The sequence below is a fragment of the Elaeis guineensis genome, chromosome 4, assembly GCF_000442705.2.
Source record: "Elaeis guineensis isolate ETL-2024a chromosome 4, EG11, whole genome shotgun sequence".
Classification (NCBI taxonomy): domain Eukaryota; kingdom Viridiplantae; phylum Streptophyta; class Magnoliopsida; order Arecales; family Arecaceae; genus Elaeis; species Elaeis guineensis.
In genome coordinates, this window is record NC_025996.2 from 75,880,670 (window position 1) to 75,898,816 (window position 18,147).

Sequence of the window (18,147 nt, forward strand, 5' to 3'; positions counted from 1 at the left end):
CATAAAACATCTTAAGGGCACAAATCCTAAACAAGATAAGGTAAAAATTTCATCACCCTTCCTTGACCCACAAACCACTATTCTGCATATTGCATTGACCTAAACCTTAATTTAAAATCAATTAGACGTTGGCCCTTAAGGACTTTCGAGCTCAATAGGACAAGGGATCCTAAGAGTAAGATCGGGTTAGGATTAGTCAATTTGACTGGTGTCTAGGAAAGTGGTTCAAGGACTACATCCTGAAGGAAAGTGGTTATTTAATTGGTTCCGTTCGCTTACCTGGCAAACTCAGTTGGTGTCTAAGGAAAGCAACGGGGGGGACCCCCACCGACCTTACACTTACCTGGCCAGTTGAGTGGCTAGTCTTTTACCTGGAATGCTCAAAGGTAACCTTAACAAGTTAGGAGCTGTCTAGATTTAGGGTTACCCTTAGCTAGGATTGATTGAGTAACGTGACTACTAACCTACAAATATTAACCCTAATTAAAATGCTCCTTTATCGTCTCTAGATTTAGGACTTCTTAGGCTCCCATCTTTAGAATTCTTTTCTATTTTAAAAAAAAAATAAAAAAATAAAAAATAATAAAAATAATTTTTTTGCAAAAATAACTAAAAATTCTCAAATTTCTTCGTGGACAAGGTTATCTGGTCGATTAGTGAGAATAGATCCAAACTTTACATCGAGTCCAGTAGACCTTAAGCCCACCATGGGTGAACCCGAACATGAACCTAGGATCTTGAAAGACCTTTGCTATCCAGTTAGGACAGCCCAACCATCATGTATTCGACTGTCACAAACTGATGCCAATTTTGAAATTAAACCTCAGATCATAAACATGCTTCCCAAATTCACCAGAATCGAGGATGCATATATTTTTATGAGAGAATTTGAGGAAGTATGTGCCACGATGCGGCTTCAACAACTCATTGAGGATGCTGTAAAACTTAGGTTGATCAACTTTGCCCTCAAGGATAGTACCAAAAAGTGGTTATACAGTCTTCCTAATCAATCCATCGCATCATGGGAGGGTTTTGTTAGAGTGTTCCTAAAAAAATTTTTCCACACCATAAGACTGCCAAATTTAGGAATGAAATTAATCAATTTTATCAATTACCAGGTGAGTCTTTTTGGAAGTACTTTGATCATTTTAAGAATCTTTTGAGTCAATGCCCACATCATGGAATAGAAACTTGGAGGCTGTGCCAAATCATTTATGAAGGACTAGATCCAAACTCAAGAACCATGTTAGAATCAATGTGTCAGGGTCAATTCATGAATAAAGACTCATAGAAGCCTGGCAATTTCTAGAGGACCTAGCAGAAAAGAGCCTACAATGGAAGATTACTAGAGAATCCGACAGACACATACTTTCCAGAGGGGGTGTATATCAAGTTCAACCTTTCCTAGCTGAAGAGGCTAAATTCGCATCTTTGATCCGTAGGATAGAGGCTCTAGAACTCAAGGAACATACCCAAGTGAACCAAGTTGCAACAACAACTTGCAATGGGTGTAATGCCATAGACCACACGATGGAAGGATGTCCTTTCTTGATGGGTCCAACGAGAACGAAGTAGCACAGGGAACGCAGCCTATCAAAGACCCACAAATGACCCCTACGCACTAACATACAATCCAGGATGGAGGAACCATCCCAATTTTTCTTGATCACAAGGGTCCAACTTAATTAGACCTGCTTTCACTCAACCCAACCCCAGACCCACTCAATCATCAAATACCCCATCAGGTTTCAGCTATGATCAAAAGCTTAACTCACTAGAAAAGAGTCTGAAAATCCTAGCAAAATCATCTGCTAGCACCAACACTACACTAAACAACTTCATGCAGACCACAAGCCAGCTTCTAACTTTCAACACCCAGGCTATTACCCGTTTAGAGATGCAATTAGGTCAATTAGCCACGGCTGTAAGTGAAAGAGAAAAAAGTAAACTGTCAAGTCAATCCGAGGCTAATCCTAGGACCCAGAATAATCAAGGACCACAATAAGGAGCCCAGATCAACTAATTAAATGCAATTCATACTTTAAGGTCTAGAAAATAAGTAGACAACCATGTCGGTACACCTGAAGATCAAAATAAATCATTGTCTAAACCACCTCATGAGCAAGTAATTGATCAGATCGAGTTGGAGGATCCAGATAAGTCTAAGGAGTCAATAGAGATTAACAAACCACCCAAGCCACTGGAAGAATCCACATCAGGGATTAAGCAATTCGAGACATCACCCACCAATTCTGTAGCTCCTTTTCCAAATAGACTTAGGACAAACAAATACTCAACCCATATGGATCAAATTTTAGAGATGTTTAAATAAGTTAAAGTGAATATCCCTCTATTAGATATGATCCAACAAGTTTCCACATATGCCAAATTTCTCAAAGACCTATACACAAAGAAGAAGACCACCAACGTTCCCAAGAAAGCCTTCTTGACGGCTAGTGTAAGCTCATATCTATCAAGCCACATGCCTGTCAAGTATAAAGATCCAAGTCTCCTACAATCTCTTGTGTTATTGAGAAAACCATCATTGACAGGGCCTTATTAGACTTAGGGGCTAGTGTGAATATCCTACCGTATTCGGTCTATGAAAAATTGGGATAGGAGAATTAAAGCCTACAGAAATTATATTGCAATTAGCAGATCGATCAGTGAGGGTCCCCAAAGGAGTTGTGAAAGATGTGTTAATCAAGGTAAGTAATTTTATTTATCCTGTGGATTTTGTGATCCTCGAGACTGAACCAGTGATTAATCCAAAAGGTCACATTCCAATAATCTTAGGAAGACCATTCTTAGCGACCACCAATGCCCTAATCAATTGTCGCAATGGACTCATGAAACTCTCATTTGGAAATATGACCATTGATCTTAATATTTTCAATCTTGAAAAAAAAAGAGACCAATTCATTGATGTAAATCTGATTCAGGATGAGATCTATGAGACCATTGACCTAGGAGAAGAAGATTTTGACTGTAATCTCTGATCAGATCAAGAATTTGAAATAGCTTATGAAATATCTCCATCTAGTAATCAGAGAGTTCATCCACAATGGCAACCACCTGTCGAACTACTTATGAGGATGGATGAACCTATACACAAGCCATCGATTGAGGAAGCACCTAAACTAGAACTCAAAACACTCCCTCAGCATCTCAAATATGCATATCTAGGTCCATCAGCAATCCTACCCATAATTATCGCATCAGAGCTAGATCAAACTCAAGAAGAGAAACTTTTAACTATCCTCAAAGAAAATAAGGAAGCCATAGGCTGGACCATGGCTGACATCAAAGGGATCAGTCCTTTAATTATCCAACATCGAATTTATTTAGAGGAGGAAGCCAAGCCAATCAGAGACCCCCAAAGAAGACTTAACCCAGCTATGAAGGAGGTAGTAAAGAAAGAAATTCTCAAGTTACTAGACAATGAAATTATCTATCCTATTTCAAATAGTTCATGGGTTAGCCCAATTCAAGTAGTGCCTAAAAAGTTTGAGGTAACAGTGGTCCAAAATAAAGCAAATGAGTTAGTACCGACTAGAGTCCAAACTGGATGGAGAGTTTGTATTGATTACAGAAAATTAAATGCGGCCATAAGAAAGGACCATTTTTCCCTACCATTCATTGATCAAATGTTGGAAAGGTTAGCTGGACATGAGTTCTATTATTTTTTTGATGGATATTCCGACTATAATCAGATTCCTATAGCACCAGAGGATCAAGAGAAGACCACATTTACCTGTCCATTTGGAACTTTTGCCTATAGACGTATGCCCTTTGGTTTATGTAATGCTCCATCTACTTTTCAAAGGTGCATGATCAGCATCTTTTCTGATATGATTGAAAGATTTCTAGAAATATTCATGGACGATTTTTCCATCTTTGGCTCTACCTTCTCTGAGTGTCTACATCACTTAAGATTAGTCTTAGAAAGGTGTAAGGAGAAACACTTAGTGCTTAATTGGAAAAAATATCAATTTATGGTTGTTGGTGCAAAAATCCACTTGCGCCGGAGAAGCTAGAGTCGAGGGAGTCGTGGTCGCCGTCGGGACCTACAAAAAAAGTCTAAACCAGAGGTGGGGTTGCTCCGGCAAGATCCTCCGACGCTCAAGTCAGTTCTCTGCCTCAACAAGAATGGAGTGCTCGAACGAAAATTTTAGCAGAGTTTCTAGGTAAAAATGAGAGCTTAGAGAGTAACGTATCTGGGGTCCCCCTTTTTATAGGCGGAGGGTGCAACAGACTGATAGCGACATTCGTAACCGTCCGGTCATGGGCCGTCCATAGTCAGGAGAAATTTATTGCGAAGGGTAGTGGAGCAGATTCGTGGCTATCGCCGTAGCTCGCCACGTGGAATCAGTTGCGGGGAATGGAGCGGCGTCCGTTGTTGTGACCCGTCAGGGAGGGGTGGAATCGCACCGGATCCACTGCGAGGGGTGGAGCAGAATCATGGCCGTTAGTACGGTCTGCCAGAAAGTAATGGAGCCGCGTAGGGTCCGTCGCAGGGGGTGGAGCAGAATCGTGGCCGTTAGTACGGCCTGCCAGAAAGTAATGGAGCTGCGTAGGGTCTGCCGCAGGGAGTGAAGCAGTGTTATCTGTTACTGTGGCCTGCCAGGGGGTCCAGACTTGTCAGTCGAAGTTCGGTTGGAGTCGGAAGCGAGGTCCGGCACCTGTAGGAGCTCGGACGAAGTCTCCCTGTAGCAGTAGTTGAAGTTGAGGATGGAGCTCGGCTCCCGTAGGAGTCCGAGCGGAGTCTTCCTTACAGTTAAAGTTGGTGGCGGAGCACGGTTCCCGTAGGAGTCCGGACGGAGTCTTCCTTGCGGTTGAGGTTGGGGACGGAGTCCGACTCCCGTAGGAGTCCGGGCGGCGCTTACCAGTAGTTGGAGTTGCGGACGGAGCCCAGCTCCCGTAGGAGTCCGGGCGGAGTCTGCTTGCAGTCGGAGTTGTGGACGGAGTCCGGCTCCCGTGGGAGTTCAGACGAGGTCTGTCTGCAGTCGGAGTTGGGGATGAAGCCCGGCTCCCGTAGGGGTCTGGGCGGAGTCTTCCTGCAATTAAAGTCAGGGGCAAAGTCCGACTCCCGTAGGAGTCCGGATGAAGCTTACCAGCGGTTGAAGTTGGTGACGGAGCCCGGCTCCTGTAGGAGTCTGGGCGGAGTCTGCTTACGATCGGAGTTGTGGGCGGAGTCTGGCTCCCGTAGGAGTTCGGATGAAGTCTCTCTGTAGCTGGTGAGATCAGGCTCCCGTAGGAGTCCGATCAAAGTCTACCTGCAATTAAAGTCAGAGGCGAAGTCTGGCTCCGTAGGAGTCCGGACGGAGCTTACCGGCAATTGAAGTTGGGGACGGAGCCCGACTCCCGTAGGAGTCCGGGCGGAGTCTTCCTTGCGGTTGAAGTTGGTGACGGAGCCCGGCTCCCATAGGAGTCCGGGCAGAGTCTGCTTGCGGTCGGAGTTGTGGGCGGAGTCCGGCTCCCGTACGAGTCTGGATGAGGTCTATCTGCAGCTGGAGTCGGGGATGAAGCCCGACTCCTGTAGGGGTCCGGGCGGAGTCTTCTTGCAATTAAAGTCAGGGGCGAAGTCCGGCTCCCGTAGGAGTCCGGACGAAGCTTACCAGCGATTGAAGTTGGTGACGGAGCCCAGCTCCCGTAGGAGTCTGGGCGGAGTCTGCTTGTGGTCGGAGTTGTGGATGGAGTCCGACTCCCGTAGGAGTTCGGATGAGGTCTGTCTGCAACCGGAGTCGGGGATGAAGCCCGGCTCCCGTAGGGGTCCGGGCGGAGTCTTTCTGCAATTAAAGTCAGGGGTGAAGTCCGACTCCCGTAGGAGTCCGGACGAAGCTTACCAGCGGTTGAAGTTGGTGACGGAGCCCGGCTCCCGTAGGAGTCCGGGTGGAGTCTGCTTGCGGTCAGAGTTGTGGGCGGAGTCCGACTCCCGTAGGAGTTCGGACGAAGTCTCTCTGTAGCTGGTGAGATCAGGCTCCCGTAGGAGTCCGGTCAAAGTCTACCTGCAATTAAAGTCAGAGGCGAAGTCCGGCTCCCGTAGGAGTCCGGACGGAGCTTACCAGCAATTGAAGTTGGGGATGGAGCCCGGCTCTCGTAGGAGTCCGGGCGGAGTCTTCCTTGCGGTTGAAGTTGGTGACAGAGCCCAGCTCCCGTAAGAGTCCGGGTGGAGTCTGCTTGCGGTCGGAGTTGTGGGCGGAGTCTGACTCCTGTAGGAGTCTGGATGAGATCTGTCTGCAGCCGGAGTCAGGGACGAAGCCCGGCTCCCGTAGGGGTTCGGGCGGAGTCTTCCTGCAATTAAGGTCTGGGGCGAAGTCCGGCTCCCGTAGGAGTCCGGACGAAGCTTACCAGCGGTTGAAGTTGGTGACGGAGCCCGGCTCCCGTAGGAGTCTGGGCGGAGTCTGCTTTACGGTTGAAGTTGGTGGCGGAGCCCGGTTCCCATAGGAGTCCGGGCGGAGCTTACCAGCAGTTGGGGTTGGGGGAGACTCGCGAGGGTTAATCCCGTTGGAAACTTCGGCTGAGGGTATTTTATACCCAACACCAGTTCTCCTACTTTCGAGTTTGAATTTTGAACGAAGGAAGTACAGAAAGATCGTCGCAACCGAAGTTGTCCCCTTGACTTCCGCGCGCGACCGTCCTCAGATGTGCTGGCATTTAATGCACGCATGCTGGAGCCTTTTTTCGATTAGGACGACCCGAAGAGCCTTTTCGAAATTCCCACCGGGTCGTGATCCCAAGCATCGTGCCATGAAAGTTTGTGAACGGTCAACTCCAGGTCGAGGCGAGTGGGACACGTGGTGGGCATTGGTTGGCCTAGGGGCACCTACCACCATAATTGCGCCAGGCTCCGTTGCCTATTTAAACCCCCCACCCCTCCTCCAGAGGCCTTACTTCGCCTAAAGGATGATATTTTTCTTTCGCCTGAGAGCTCAGTCACTCAGCTACTCCATCGGTTCCCCTTCCGACTCCGAGCATCCTCCACGCTGGTCTTTGCCATCTCTCTGCCGTCTCCAGCCCCCCAATTCCTCTCTAAGGGGTTCCCCTGCCAGGGCCTCCGCCCCAGAGGCCAACCTCCAGAGGATGCCACGGACTTGGAAGAGCGCAAGGAGGAGAACAGCAGTCTGCGAGTTCTCTGGTTGTCGAGCTGCCGCTGAGGGTTCCCGTCGCTTTAAAAGGGGCTCGAGGGAGAATTCCTTCAACAACAGGGGTTTAATAACGGGGACAACCGGTGAAGGCATTCTGTCTGAGAATTTTGGAGTAGCAGGACGGGGTGACACCGGTCAAGAGGGCAGAGCTGTCGTCACAAGCTGTGGCGAGATCCTTGATGTCGTCGGGGCCGAGGGACCAGAAGCGGTCGCGCCGATGGTGGGGCGTGAAACTTGTTGCAGGGATGGTGGAAGTAGCGCATGCCGACCTTGTCGGAATGCTTAGGACAGTGGTTGTCGTGGAGCATTCGGTGATGGCGCATATCTCCGACGCCATTGCTACCTCCGGGGTAACTCCGGTTCTTCTTGAAACAGATCGTCGTCGCTGCTGCCGTTGCCCTTACTGTCCCCTGGAATCTATCCCATCTTTTTCCCCCTAGGGTTGGGATTTCGGAGGTGGTGCGGAACAAGGCGGGGGCGAGAGCCGATAGGCTTGTCACACGTACTGGAAAATACGACTGGGAAGGATAGAAACGGGAAGAGAAGTTTGCAGCTTGAAGTGGCCTCCGGTGTATCCCTTCCAAGTCGTGTTCTCGAGTCTTGTAATAATGTATTCTTTTCTGGTCCTCTGGGTCTTGTAACGTACATCTTGTTAGTCAAAAAATGAGAAGATAATTTTGTTACCTCGTCCGTACTTTGCGTCGAATCGTTGTCTGTCGAACTTTTTCCTTTACCATTGTTATTGTTGTATTCCCTTCTCCTCTCTCTCTTTTTTTTTTTTGTGGGGCTGCGGGGGTTCGGCTCCCACAGGTGAAGTTGGGGCGAGGTTTGGCTCCCGTGGGAGTCCGAACGGGGTCTACCTGTAATTGAAGTCAGGCAAAATTCGGCTCCGTGGGAGTCCGGGCGGAGCTTACCAGCATTCGAAGTTGAGGACGAAGCTCGGCTCCCGTAGGAGTCCGGACAAAGTTTGCCTACAGTCGAAGTTGGAGGAGGAGTCCGGCTCCCATAAGAGCCCGGATGGAGCTTGCTTGCAGTTGAGGTCGGAGATGGAGTCCGATTCTCGTAGGAGTCCGGACGGAGCCTTCTTATGATCAGAGTCGATGGCGAAGTCCGGCTCCCGCAGGAGTCCGGATGGAGTTTTATCATGAAGGGGCCGCTGGGGAAGGTCCCCCTTTTTCTCATCTGGTCTTGAATGACCAGATCTTAATTGATGTCGGGGCGAGGTTCTTTCCCTATTTCTGTCATAACAAGGTTCAGCTCTGGCTAGGGCGAGGTTCGCCTCTTGTCCCTAACACGGCTGTAGGGGCACACTGGGGCATCGCTGGGCTCCTCCCTCCATCCGGTCTAAACCTTCGACTTTGCTCAAGTTAGGGTGAGGTTCGTCTCTTGTCCCTAACAGGGCTGTGGGGGCGCATATGGGCGTTATAGGGCCTCTCCCCCCATCCGATCTAAAGGGAATCGGGCCTTCGACTTTGCTCAAGTTAGGGCGAGGTTCTCCTCCTGTCCCTAACAGGGCTGTGGGGGCGCATATGGATGTTGCAGGGCCTCTCCCCCCATCCGATCTAAAAGGAACCGGGCCTTCGACTTTGCTCAAGTTAGGGCGAGGTTCTCCTCCTGTCCCTAACAGGGCTGTGGGGGCGCATATGGACGTTGCAGGGCCTCTCCCTCCATCCGATCTAAAGAGAATCGGGCCTTCGACTTTGCTCAAGTTAGGACGAGGTTCTCCTCCTGTCCCTAATAGGGCTGTGGGGGCGCATATGGACGTTGCAGGGCCTCTCCCCCCATCCGATCTAAAAAGAACCGGGCCTTCGACTTTGCTCAAGTTAGGGCGAGGTTCTCCTCCTGTCCCTAACAGGGCTGTGGGGGTGCATATGGGCGTTGCAGGGCCTCTCCCCCCATCCGGTCTAAAAGGAATCGGGCCTTCGACTTTGCCGAAACGGGTTCCCCTGTTACTTCTGATACAATTTGTTTGGATTGTCCTGTAGATGTAGGATAGTGCCAAAGACATGTAGATATACAACTTTTAATTAAAATGAAGTTATTGGTAGTACATCCGTAAGTTCTCCGAGCTCCATGGTCGCGGGAGGTCAGCTCCTACGAGCTCCTTAAGATAATAAGTTCCGGGCCGGACTACTTCTTTGACCTCGTACGGGCCTTCCCAGTTTGGGGCGAGCTTCCCTCGATCCTGAGGTTGTGAAACAGCGGCTCGTCGAAGCACTAGATCTCCTACTTTAAAGACTTTGTTCCTGACTCGAGATTTGTAATAGCGAGTGACTTTCTGTCTGTAGGCTGCCATTCGAACCTGAGCTATCTCCCGCCTTTCCTCCAGCAGGTCGAGGTTGGCTTTAAGTCCTTGCGAATTTTGATGTTCGTCGAATGCCACGACTCGTGCCGATGGGAGTTTAAGCTCAATTGGGATGACGACCTTCGTACCGAAGGCTAAAGCAAAGGGGGTCTCCCCTGTGGGCAGCCTCTGGGTAGTTCGATACACCCACAACACATGATAAAGTTCGTCCGCCCAAGTTCCTTCGCTTTCTCGAGCCTTGTCTTAATCCCCTGTAGAAGGGTTCTGTTAGTTACCTCAGCTTCGCCGTTCGCCTGAGGATGGGCTACTGATGTGAAGTTGTGAGAGATGTTCAGATCTTCGTAGAATCTGAGGAATTTTGCTCCCGCGAATTGTCGTCCATTATCAGTGATTAGGGCCCTAGGCAGATCGAACCTGCACACGATTGACTTCCAGACGAAATCTTGCACTTTTGCTTCTATGATTTTTGCTAGTGGTTCGGCTTCAACCATTTGGTGAAGTAGTCGATCACTACAAGGAGGAACTTCCTCTGCCCAGACGCCATGGGAAAGGGGCCAAGGATGTCCATCCCCCATTGCGCAAAAGGCCATGGGGCACTCAAGGGTGTGAGCTCGGTGGCGGGCTATCTCTGGATGTTGGCATACCTCTGGCATCGATCACACTTTCTGACATATTCAATCGAATCATGATGCATTGTCGGCCAGTAATATCCTTGGCGGAGCAACTTGTGGGATAAAGATCTAGCCCCCAGATGGTTTCTGCAGATTCCTTCATGCACTTCCCACAAAGCGTAGTCGGTTTTCGAAGGTCGGAGACATTTTAAGAGGGACAAAGAGTATGATCTCTTGTACAATTTGCCTTCATAGAGGATGTATCGGGAGGCTTGATTTCGGAGCTTCCGAGCTTCTTTCGCATCCTGGGGGAGAACCCCATCTCTGAGAAATGTTATTAGTGGGTCGATCCAGCTAGGCTCGTGGTCAATTTCCATAACGGGTCATGATTCTTCCATACTCGAGCACTTGAGTACTTCGAAGAGAACACCTTTGGGTAGTTCGGTCGGAGCCAGTGTTGCCAGCTTGGAGAGAAGGTCGGCCCTGATATTTTCCATCCTCAGAATCTGTCTGATGTCAAAGTTGCCAAAGGCAGGGACGAGCTCTTTTATCTTTTCAAGATATTTAGCCATGCTGTCCTCCCGTGCCTCATAGTTTTCATTGACTTATCCCACTATTAGCTGAGAGTCGCTGTGGACCCAGAGCCGATCTATTCCCAGCTCTTTGGCGATCCTCAGTCCCGCGATCAGAGCTTCATATTCCACTCCGTTGTTCGTTGTGGGGAACTCGAAGCACAGAGCGTACTCCGCGACAATTCCCTCCGGACTGATCAAGATCAAGCCCGCACCTGCACCTGACATGTTTGAAGAACCGTCCACGTAGAGGGCCCAAAAGCAATCAGAGGGATCTGCTTTTTCTTTGGGGGAGTTCGGTCGGGGTTTCAGGTTGTCAATTTCACCCTGTTCAGGTTCAGCCTCATCTGGGATAGTACACTCCACTATGAAATCCGCCAATATCTGGGCCTTCACTGTCGGCCTGGGTCGATAGTTGATGTCGAATTCTGTGAGCTCGATCGTCCATTTTGCCATTCTTCCGGAGGCATCCGTCCGGTGTAGAATCGCCTTGATCGGTTGGTCAGTGAGCAGTGTTATGGGGTGCCCTTGAAAGTAGGGTCGGAGCTTCTGAGCTGCAATCAACAGGACGTAAGTCAGTTTTTCTAATTTGGTATACCTGGTCTCGGCATCTCTCAGCACGCGACTGACGTAGTAGATCGGCCGTTGGACTTTTGCCTCTTCTTTGACAAGGACTGCCGCGAGAGCCATAGGAGAGACCGTCAGGTATAAAAATAGTTCCTCCCCAGGCTCCGGCCTTGCCAGCAGTGGGGTGAGCCGAGGTAGCTCCTCAGTTCTTCGAACGCCGTTGACACTCAGAGGTCCAACAGAAGTTCTTCGGCTGCTTGAGGATTTGAAAGAAGGGTAGGCACCATTCGGCCGACCTTGCGACAAAGCGATTCAAGGCTGCTACCCTCCTTGTAAGGCGCTGAACCTCCTTTATAGACTTCGGGGCGGCCATCTCCTGGATGGCACGAATTTTTTCTGGATTGGCCTCAATCCCGCGCCCCGACACCATGAAGCCCAGGAACTTTTCCGAGGCTACTCCGAAAGCGCATTTAGTCGGGTTCAACTTTATTCTATATTTTCGGAGAGCGTCGAAGGTCTCTTCGAGGTCGGCGACGTGATCCATGGAAGATCTGCTTTTTACAAGCATATCATCCACGTAGACCTCTATGTTGCGGCCGATCTGCTCCTTGAAGATTTTGTTCACCAACCGTTGGTGGTTGCGCCTGCATTTTTGAGGCCGAAAGGCATGATCCTGTAATAGTAAAGGCCACGGTTAGTAATGAAAGTGATCTTTTCTTCATCTTCTGATGCCATCCGGATTTGATTATAACCGGAGAATGCATCCATAAAGGTAAAGAGCTCGTGCTAGAGGTCGCGTCTACCAGTTGATCGATTCTGGGAAGGGGGTAGCTGTCCTTCGGGCATGCCTTATTCAGCTTTTTGAAGTCTATGCACATCCTCCACTTGCCGTTTGCCTTTTTGACTAGGATAACATTGGAAATCCAATCAGGATAATTGACTTTCCTAATGAATCCGGCCTTGAGGAGTTTGTCTACTTCTTCGGCTATCGCCTTCTGCCTCTCTGGTGCATGACCTCGAATTTTCTCTTTCGTCGGTCGATGCTTTGGATCGACGGTCAGACGGTGCTCCATGACTTCCGCATCAATCTCCGGATGTCTGCTAGAACCCAAGCGAAAACGTCGCATTCTTTCGTAGAAAATCGATGAGACGCGTTCGCACCTCCTCCCCCAAGTTGGAGCCGATCATCACCACATGCTCCGCATTTCGTCGTTCAGAGGGATCGGCACCAGATCTTCGATTGGGCCGCCCCTCTCTTCAGTGAGGTCATCGCGGACATCCAACCCGTCAACTGGACAGGGGTCGGACTGATCGCTTCTTTGCAAGGCTATGTTGTAGCAATGTCTGGCCAGGGCTTGGTCTCCTCGGACCTCTCCGATCTCCTGGCTGGTGGGGAATTTCAACTTCAAATGGTAGGTCGATACGATAGCTCGGAGGGCATTGAGGTCGGATCGACCGAGGATTGCGTTGTAGGCCAACGGCGCCTTCACCACTAGAAAATTCACCAGAGCCCTGGATTGCCTTGGATATCGATCTGCGGCCACAACCAAAGCTATGATTCCCTCCGTAGGAACAGCGTCACCAGTGAACCCTACCAGAGGTGAGCTGATCGGCCTCAAATGGCCGTCAAGGATGGACATTCTTGAAAAAGCATCGTAGAACAAAATGTTGGCCGAACTTCCATTGTCGACAAGGATGCGGCGGACGTCGTAATTTGCTATATTCAAGGAAACTACAACTGCATCGTTGTGAGGGAATTGAACTCCCTGAGCGTCTTCTTCAGTAAAGGTTATGGGCTCCTCGATCTTTTGTCGCTTGGGGAGTATGGCCAGTGCGTCGATTGCTTCTTGCTGGGATCCTCCTGAGATGGTGTTGGCGAAATCCGTCGGAGGCTGATCGTCCGACCGCTCCATGCCAGCGACCATTGCCGGAGGATGTGGGGCCTGGGAAACTAGAGGTGAGACCAGGGCCCGAGACATGGCTGCAGGGGTCGTGGGTCGCCGCGTGGACGTTTCGCGAGAAGACATCGAGCACGGATCCAGTGGGAGGAAGGAGGAGCGGATGTCGGAGAAGATAACCAGAGGCGGTTCTGTTGAGACTCCTTTAAGAACAAGGGTACCGCGAAGGTTCAGGGCGCCCTTCCTCTAGCGCCAATCCTGTTGGTACAAAAATCCACCTGCGCTGGAGAAGCTGGAGTCGAGGGAGTCGCGGTCGCCGTCGGGACCTGCAAAAGAAGTCTAAACCAGAGGTGGGGTTGCTCCGACAAGACCCTCCGATGCTCAAGTCAGTTCTCTCCTCAACAAGAATGGAGTGCTCGAACAAAATTTTAGCAGATTTCTAGGTAAAAATGAGAGCTTAGAGAGTAACGTATCTGGGGTCCCCTTTTTATAGGCGGAGGGTGCAACAGACTGATAGCGACGTTCGTAACCGTCCGATCGTGGGCCGCCCATAGTCAGGAAGAATTTATTGCGAAGGGTAGTGGAGCGGAATCGTGGCTATCACCGTAGCTCACCACGTGGAATCAGTTGCGGGGAATGGAGCGGCGTCCGTTGTTGTGACCCGTCAGGGAGGGGTGGAATCACACCGGATCCACTGCGGGGGGTGGAGCAGAATCGTGGCCGTTAGTACGGTCTGCCAGGAAGTAATGGAGCAATGTAGGGTCCGCCGCAGGGGGTGGAGCAGAATCGTGGCCGTTAGTACGGCCTGCCAGGAAGTAATGGAGCTACGTAGGGTCCGCCGCAGGGAGTGGAGCAGTGTTATCTATAACTGTGGCCTGCCAGGGGGTCCAGACTTGTCAGTCGAAGTTCGATCGGAGTCGGAAGCGAGGTCCGGCACCTGTAGGAGCTCGGACGAAGTCTCCCTGTAGCAGCAGTTGAAGTTGAGGACGGAGTCCGGCTCCTGTAGGAGTCCGGGCGGAGTCTTCCTTGCAGTTGAAGTTGGTGGCGGAGCACGGTTCCGTAGGAGTCCGGGCGGAGTCTTCCTTGCGGTTGAGGTTGGGATGGAGCCCGACTCCCGTAGGAGTCCGGGCAGCACTTACCAGCAGTTGGAGTTGCGGACGGAGCCCGACTCCCGTAGGAGTCCGGGCGGAGTCTGCTTGCAGTCGGAGTTGTGGGCGGAGTCCGACTCCTGTGGAAGTTCGGATGAGGTCTGTCTGCAGCCGGAGTCGGGGACAAAGCCCGCTCTCGTAGGGGTCCGGGCGGAGTCTTCCTACAATTAAAGTCAGGGGCGAAGTCCGGCTCCTGTAGGAGTCCAGATGAAGCTTACCAGCGGTTGAAGTTGGTGACGGAGCCCGGCTCCCGTAGGAGTCTGGGCGGAGTCTGCTTGCGGTCGGAGTTGTGGGCGGAGTCCGGCTCCCATAGGAGTTCGGACGAAGTCTCTCTGTAGCTGGTGAGATCAGGCTCCCGTAGGAGTCTGGTCAAAGTCTACCTGCAATTAAAGTCAGAGGCGAAGTCCGGCTCCCGTAGGAGTTCGAACGGAGCTTACCAGCAATTGAAGTTGGGGACGGAGCCCGACTCCCGTAGGAGTCCGGGCGGAGTCTTCCTTGCGGTTGAAGTTGGTGACAGAGCCTGGCTCCCATAGGAGTCCGGGCGGAGTCTGCTTGCGGTCGAGTTGTGGATGGAGTCCGGCTCTCGTAAGAGTCTGGATGAGGTCTGTCTGCAGCCAGAGTCGGGGATGAAGCCCGGCTCCCGTAGGGGTCCGAGCGGAGTCTTCCTGCAATTAAAGTCAGGGGCGAAGTCTGGCTCCGTAGGAGTCCGGACGAAGCTTACCAGCGGTTGAAGTTGGTGACGGAGCCCGGCTCCCGTAGGAGTCCGGGTGGAGTCTGCTTGCGGTCGAAGTTGTAGGCAGAGTCTGGCTCCCGTAGGAGTTCGGACGAGGTCTGTCTGCAGCCAGAGTCGGGACGAAGCCCGGCTCCCGTAGGAGTCCGGGCGGAGTCTTCCTGTAGTTAAAGTCAGGGGCGAAGTCCGGCTCCCGTAGGAGTCCGGACGAAGCTTACTAGCGGTTGAAGTTGGTGACGGAGCCCAGCTCCCGTAGGAGTCCGGGCGAGTCTGCTTGCAGTCGGAGTTGTGGGCGGAGTTCGGCTCCCGTAGGAGTTCGGACGAAGTCTCTCTGTAGCTGGTGAGATCAGGCTCCCGTAGGAGTCCGGTCAAAGTCTACCTGAATTAAAGTCAGAGGTGAAGTTCGGCTCCCGTAGGAGTCCGGACGGAGCTTACCAGCAATTGAAGTTGGGGACAGAGCCCGGCTCCCGTAGGAGTCCGGGCGGAGTCTTCCTTGCGGTTGAAGTTGGTGATGGAGCCCGACTCCCGTAAGAGTTCGGGTGGAGTCTGCTTGCGGTCGGAGTTGTGGACGGAGTCCGGCTCCCGTAGGAGTCTAGACGAGGTCTGTTTACAGCCAGAGTCGGGAACGAAGCCCGGCTCCCATAGGGGTCCGGGCAGAGTCTTCCTGCAATTAAGGTCAGGGGGGAAGTCCGGCTCCCGTAGGAGTCCGGACGAAGCTTACCAGCGGTTGAAGTTGGTGACGGAGCCCGGCTCCCGTAGGAGTTCGGGCGGAGTCTGCTTTGCGGTTGAAGTTGGTGGCGGAGCCCGGTTCCCGTAGGAGTCCGGGCGGAGCTTACCAGCAGTTGGGGTTGGGGGAGACTCCGAGGGTTAATCCCATTGGGAACTTCGACTGAGGGTATTTTATACCCAACAATGGTCAAAAAGGCATAGTACTTGGCCATGTTATCTCAAAGAAGAGAATTGAAGTAGATAAAGCCAAAGTAGATTTGATTGCAAATCTGTCACCAGCCAAATCAGTCAAAGAAATTTGCTCATTCTTAGGACATGCTGGCTTCTATAGGAGGTTCATAAAAATTTTAGTAAAATAGCTCGACCACTGACCAATCTTCTTGCTAAAGACATCAAATTTAATTTCACTTCTGAGTGCCTCGAGTCTTTTGAGCATCTTAAAAAGGCACTGACATCTGCACCCATCATTCATCCATCTGATTGGACTCAACCCTTTGAACTCATGTGTGATGTATCTGATCATGCCATCGGAGCTGTTTTAGGACAAAGAATTGATAAACTGCCATGAGTTATTTATTATGCTAGTAGAACCCTTAATGATGCGCAGCTTAACTATTCAACCACTGAAAAAGAGTTTTTGGCTATTGTCTTTGCTCTAAAAAGTTTAGATCTTATTTGGTTGGGTCACATATCATTATATACACTGATCACTCAGCCATTAGACATCTCTTGACAAAGAAAGATGCAAAAGTACATTTGATCCGATGGATTTTACTTCTTCAAGAATTTGATCTAGAAATCAGGGATAAGAAAGGAACCGAAAATGTAGTGGCTGATCACCTGTCCCGATTGACTGATGCACCCTTTAACAAACCATCAATAGAAGAATCTTTTCCTCATGAACAACTCATGTCCGTGACTAAAGAACCATGGTACGCTGATATTGCCAATTACTTGGCCACTGGTAGGATTCCTTCTTATTGGAAAACTCAGGACAAACACAAATTCTTTGCCCAAGTAAAGTATTTTATTTAGGATGATCCATATCTGTTTAAACAATGTCCTGATCAAATCATTAGAAGATGTGTCCCGGACCATGAGATCAACAGTATCTTATCTTTTTGTCATGATCAAGCCTGTGGTGGCCACTTTGGAGCCAAAAAAACTGCTGCAAAAATTCTTCAATGTGAATTTTAATGGCCCAATTTGTTTAAAGATGCACATGAGTACTGTAAAAGTTGCACTAGATGTCAACAAGTAGGGCGGATCACAAAAAGAGATATGATGCCATTAAATCCGATCTTAGTTGTTGAGATTTTTGATGTATGAGAATCGATTTCATGGGACCACTTCCAAATTCTTTCAAAAATGAATATATCTTACTGGCTGTCGATTATGTGTCCAAATGGGTAGAAGCTATGCCATGTAGATCGAATGATAGCAAAATTGTTATCAAATTTTTTTAAAAAAATATTCTCTCTCATTTTGGAATTCCTAAAGCCATTATAAGTGATCAGGGAACACATTTTTGTAATCGAACCTTTGCAACCCTGATGAAGAAATACAACATCACCTATAAATTGGCCACACCCTATCATCCCCAGACCAGTGGACAAGTTGAAGTTTCTAATCGTCAAATCAAATAAATTCTAGAGAAGACTGTAAGCACCAATAGAAAAGATTGGTTATTGAAGCTAGTAGATGCTCTTTGGGCATATCGCACTGCCTTCAAAACCAACTTAGGAATGTCTCCTTACAGGCTTGTGTTTGGTAAAGCATGTCACTTGCCAGTAGAGCTTGAACATAGAGCTATGTGGGCCATCAAAAAGCTAAACATGGATCTAGATGAGGCTGGATAACATAGGAAGTTACAAATTGATGAACTTGAGAAAATCAGGAATGAGGCATACGACAATGCTAAGATATACAAAGAATGAACTAAGGTGTTTCATGATTGAGCAATCCTTAGAAAATCATTCTATCTGGTCAAAAAATTCTTTTGTATAACTCTAGGCTACATTTATTTCCTGAAAAACTTAGATCTAGATGGATAGGGCCCTATATTGTAAAAGAGGTTTTTTCTCATGGAGCTGTAGAAATCAAAAACCCAAGCAATGGTGCTACTTTTAAAGTAAATGAACAACGATTGAAACCATTCTTGAAATTGCCTACTAAAATTGAGGAGGAGGCCATGGTTCTCCATGAGCCTATTTAATCTAATTGATTCTGTATCTCAAGTTCAGTCTGGCTGAAGACTTAAAACTTAGCACTTTCTGGGAGGTAACCCAGTTTTCAATTTTTGCTTTTACTTTTTTTTGTATTATGTTCAGGTTAATCAAGCTTGCTTTGTATGGATTTAAAGGTAATATTGGCTAAAATAGGAGAAGCATCAATTTTGAAAAAAACTTCTGGATCTGGTGACATCCCTCCTTTTTCTTT